Source organism: Pipistrellus kuhlii, unplaced genomic scaffold, assembly GCF_014108245.1.
Source record: "Pipistrellus kuhlii isolate mPipKuh1 unplaced genomic scaffold, mPipKuh1.p scaffold_m20_p_90, whole genome shotgun sequence".
Classification (NCBI taxonomy): Eukaryota; Metazoa; Chordata; class Mammalia; order Chiroptera; family Vespertilionidae; genus Pipistrellus; species Pipistrellus kuhlii.
In genome coordinates this window covers 676,642-681,971 of record NW_023425596.1, presented here as the reverse complement: position 1 = coordinate 681,971, position 5,330 = coordinate 676,642, and the positions used below count along the sequence as shown (strand labels likewise).

The 5,330-nt window shown below is 53.9% G+C and overlaps 1 non-coding gene across 1 annotated transcript; it reads left to right on the top strand.

The window, feature by feature from the left end:
* Window positions 1-4,837: 4,837 nt before the first annotated feature.
* LOC118713958 lies at window positions 4,838-4,940 on the top strand. Its single transcript, XR_004986453.1, has one exon. It is a non-coding gene; the product is annotated as a U6 spliceosomal RNA (small nuclear RNA).
* Window positions 4,941-5,330: the final 390 nt, after the last annotated feature.

Genomic DNA, 5,330 nt, shown 5'->3' with positions numbered 1-5,330 from the left:
TGCATAGGAGCCTAGTCAATGGACACAGACAGCAGGGGGGCGGGGGTTAATGGGGGATAAGGACACATATGTAAATAATAATAATAATAATTAAAAAAAAGAAGAGCCGAAACCGGTGTGGTTCAGTGGACAGAGCGTCGGCCTGTGGACTGAAGGGTCTCAGGTTCGATTCCGGTCAAGGGCATGTACATGGGTTGCGGGCACATCCCCGGTAAGGGGTGTGCAGGAGGCAGCTGGTTGATGTTTCTCTCTCATGGATGTTTCTAGCTCTCTATCCCTCTCCCTTCCTCTCTGTGAAAAATCAATATTTTTTTTTTTTTAAAGAAGAAGTTGGAGTGGATATCTCTCATCTTCTCCACGTGTGACCAGCTGGGGACAAGGCCCCCTGACGCGGTTTGGTCAGCTCCCTTCCCCCACCCCCAGCCACCTCATTCATTCCTTCCTCCGCATTCCGCCCACCGGCTGAGGCCCCACCTCCCGGGCCCAATCCCTGTTTGCTGCGTAGATAAGGTGGTGGCCTGTGTCCCCTGGCAGGACTCTTGGCCTGTTCCCGCTGGGCAGCGACCTTGGCGCTGAGGGGCTGGCTGGCAGGTTTCTGAACCCCCTCCCCCTCCCCTTATCTCACAGGGCGAGGCGGAGGCGGAGGCTGCTGCAATATTTACTCAGGGATCTGACTCCGGGAGTGGCTTCCGGGGCCACCTGGCCAGACCTGTGCTCGGTCCTGTTTCTGGGGAGAAGGGACCCCCTGTCCCCTTAACGCCTCAGCCTGGGCAGAGCACGCAGACCCCCGTGCCCCAGGGGGCAGCGGGCGGCAGGAGCCAGCTCAGGCCTTGGCAGGGGCGGCTCCCTGTGCGTGGATAACCCCCTCGCCCCCGCCCCCCCCACCCCTCCCGCCTCATTTACCTGGGGCTTTCCAAGCTATTCAATCATTGAACAAATATTTATTGAGCGTTGACTCTCTGCCCGGTGGTGTCAAGGATACAGGCGACATCCGTTCCTGCCTGCCGGGCTAAGTCCTATTGGTGGGAGCCGGGCAATAATCAAACAACTGATACAGTGATCACGTCAGGGGGAGATAAGTGCTATAAAAACAACAGGGCGGGAGGGTGGGGGAGGACGGGGCTGCTCCTGTCACCAGGGAGCCAGGGCGGGCCTCTCTGAGGAGGGACCAGGGAGCCAGGGCCGGCCTCTCTGAGGAGGGACCGTCACAGGGAAGGGGGTGGCAGAGGGCACAGCGAAGGCCCAGAGGCAGGACAGCTTACATGCATGCATATGAGCCTAGTCAATGGACACAGACAACAGGGGGGTGGGCATGAGTGGGGGGTGGGGGTAATGGAGGAATAAGGACACATATGTAAAATAATAATAATAATAATTTTAAAAAATTAAAAATAAATTAAAAATAATAATAATTAAATGTTGGTGAGTGACGTCAGCTAGAAGGTGTGGCTGGAGCTGAGTGATGGGGGATGTGGGGGGCAGGGGGAGGTGGTTAGAGAGAGAGCATTTTGTCTCCCCTCCTCTCCCCCACCCTCCCATATTATTTGAAAGCCATTTCCAGCCATTATCTAACTTTATTCATAGGTACTTGAGCCGGTATCCCTGACATGTAAGGGACTCCGTAGAAAACCACACTCACAGTGTCACTGGTTCACCTAGAAAGTGAAAAGACAGTGAACAGGAGCCATTCCTTAGCACCGTCCAACGCCCAGTCCGCGTTCAAAGGCACTTCCGTCTCCTAAGCAATCTCTTATCGGCTTCCTGGGGGCCAGGTCCCACGCAGGCAATTCCCCGCGGACAGCCATTATTGAAACCCAGCTCCAGGGCACTGCTGTCACTCAGGGCGGGCTGTTATTGTTGTTATTGTTACTATTACTAGAGTCCTGGTGCATGAAATTTGAGCACAGAGGAGGGGGGAGGTCCCTCAGCCCAACCTGAGCCATTTCCAATGCAGGAGCCGTCAGGGGACGTCCTACTGACGGCTTAGGCCCACTCCCACGGTTCTCTGCCTTCTGTGGGGACCGGGGGCTTCACTGCCACCATGTGAATGAAGCCCCCACCCCCCGCTGTCCACTCTCAGCATAGGGGCTGAGGGGACTGGGTGCCGCCGTCTTGTGGCCATATTTGTGACGGTGTGATGGTCAATTTGCATATTCCCTCTTTATTAGATAGGATTACTTTAATGTGTTATGATTGTTTTTTTCCATTTGTTGACTTATCATTGGTCAGTAAATGCTGAATGGATGAGCAGACAAATGATTGACATGCCCCCCCACCCCCACATCCCCCAAAGCTAACCCAGGAGCCATGGATGATTGTGAGCAGGGAAGGGCAGTGTTGAGTTTGGGCTTTTAAATATTTTTAAAAATCATTTTTTAAATATATTTTATTAATTTTTCCCAGAAAGGATGAGAGAGTTAGAAACATCGATGAGAGAGAAACATCGATCAGCTGCCTCTTGCACACCCCCTACTGGGGACGTGCCCGCAACCAAGGTACATGCCCTTGACCGGAATCGAACCTGGGACCTTTCAGTCCACAGGCCGACGCTCTATCCACTGAGCCAAACAGGTTTCAGCTAAAAGTCATTCTTTATTGTTGAAAGTATTGCAGATGTCCCCCTCTTTCCCCCATTGACCCCCAAAGATCTTGTATATGCATAACCCATGGACACAGACAGTAGGGTGCTGAAGGTCTGGGGGAGGGGGGAGAGCGGGGCGGGGGCAGTGGCAGGCTGGAGGGGGTTAGCTATTTCGACGTCTTTGCTTCGCAGTGGCTCCTGTGGAACCCTCCCTGGAGACTCACCGGCCCCGGCATGGCCGCTCCCCCTGCGCCCGCTGAGGAGTGCTGTTCCGGAGGGCAATGCCCTTTGTTCACAGAGGGGCTGGATTCCGAGGAAGGGTTTTCCCCATGAATCATAATCACCCTTGGTCACGGCCCAGCCCACTTCCTTCCCCACACGGCCACTTCCTCATCTGCAGAACCAGGAGCCACAGCCCTGAGAATGCAGGGGCCCGGAGCTCAGAGGAAGGGGTGGCGGTGGCAGGCAGTGACCTCTGGTGGGCAGAGCGTGGGTGAGCAGCGCGAGGGCTCCCCTGAGCTCCTAGTTCCAGCCTAGGACACTGGTCTCCTCCTAACTGGGCCAAACACTGAACCCCAGGCCTCAAAATCCACCCTGGGCCACAGCCCTGAGGCTAAGCCTCACGCTCTCCTCCACGCCCTCTTGTGGAAGGCAGGGCCCTCTGCAGGACGCACAGACCCCAGCGTGGGCTGTGGCCTCTCCCTTTCAGGCTGGAAAAAGATAAAGCTCAGGTGTTAGAAAGATGTTGGTCCAGCCGAAACCGGTTTGGCTCAGTGGATAGAGCGTAGACCTTCGGACTGAAGGGTCCTGGGTTCGATTCTGGTCAAGGGCATGTACTTTGGTTGCAGGCACATCCCCAGTAAGGGGTGTGCAAGAGGCAGCTGATCAATGATTCTCATTGATGTTTCTAACTCTCTATCCCTCTCTCTTCCTCTCTGTAAAAAATCAATAAAATATATTTATTAAAAAAAAAAAAGATGTGCCATTCCCAGTTTGTCCACTTACACCCTGACTCAGTTTCCTCATCAGTAAAATATGGATAATATAGTTCTTCCCTCACAAAAACTGTCACAAGGATCTATATATATAAAAGCCCAATATGCTAAGTGTCCAGGCAGTGGGAACAGAATGTGCAAGGGCTTGGAGGAGTTCAGTTCAGTGAACCCGCCTCCTGCATGCCCCCTACTGGGGATCAAGACCACAGGGTGAGGGTGAGGGGCAGGGGGTGCTGAGAGGTGAGACTGAGACCCCCCCAGGAGCCAGACCTTGTGGGGAGTTGGAGGTTGTGGTGAGAAGCCTGGACTCTTTTAGGGCACTGGGGAGCCATGGATGGTTCTGAGCAGGGAAGGGCAGTGTTGAGTTTGGGCTTTAGAAAGATGCCGTGGTGGTCTTGTGGTGGGAGGATGGCAGGGGGCAGGAGACCATGGAGGAGGCTGGGGAGAGGCTGGGGAGGAACAGCCTGGCCCGGGGCTGGGCTGTAGAGACCACAGGACACTGAATTAAGGAGACCCAGATGACAGGTTCCAGTATCTGCTCCAGGGACACTGAAGGAGAGGGTGTCTGTGTGTCAGGTCTGTGCAGCTGGGAGAACTCTCTGCATACCTAGAAAGGTAAAGAACGGAGCCAAGCCATGACCAGTTTGGCTCAGTGGATAGAGCGTCGGCCTGCGGACTCAGGGGTCCCAGGTTCGATTCTGGTCAAGGGCATGTACCGTGGTTGCGGGCACATCCCCAGTGGGGGGTGTGCAGGAGGCAGCTGATCGATGTTTCTCTCCCATCGATGTTTCTAACTATCCCTCTCCCTTCCTCTCTGTAAAAATAAATAAATAAATAAAATATGTATTTAAAAAGAAGAAAAAAATGAAAAAAGAAAAAGAAAGAATGGGGCCGATGCAGTGGGAGTGTGTGGAAGGGGACAGGAGCCTGGAGGGAGGGCCTCATGCAGCCAATCTTGTTTGCGGTCTGCACGGTCCTCTGCTGCCCCCTCCTGGCTTCCATTGCTGCCTGCAAGTCTGGCAACAAAAAAACAACTGACCCAATAAGTCCCAATCCCAACCCCAAAAAAAGAAGACGGTGTTGCAGCCCCACTCACGTTCACTGTCCCGAATCCCGCCCACACCTCGGACCTAGGTCTCCAGCTGCCTTCTCCCGCCAACACCTCCAGCTCAACTCCAGCTGGCGTCCCAAACCCCGCCTTCTTTCTTTTGCAAACACACACACACACACACACACACACACACACACAGTCCCAGTGGGTGCGCTGTAGGCAGCACATATTCTACAATCGGAACATACAGAGGAGATTGGCCTGGGCCCTGCACAAGGATGACAGGCAAATGCGGGCAGTGCGTCATATTTCGAAAACAAGCATAGTTTTATTACAATAGAATTCACCTCCACCATACAATTCACTCATGTCACCTACACAGGTCAATAGTAGGGCTGTGAAACTATCACCACAATCAGTTTTATTATTATTTTGTTTAAACACATGTTTTTATTGATTTTAGAGAGAGAGGAAGGGAGAGGGAGAGAGAAGCATCCACCAGCTGCTTCCTGCACGCCCCCTCGTTGGAATCAAGTCTGCAGCCCCCTCTTGGTGCAGGGAGGCTGCCCAGCCGGCTGAGCCACACCAGCCAGGGCAGCAGAATCAGCTTTAAGACCTTCCCATCACTCCCACAAGAAGCCTTGTGCCCACCAGCGGACACTGCCCTCCCCTCGCTCGCAGCTCCTGGGAACCTTCGTCCTGC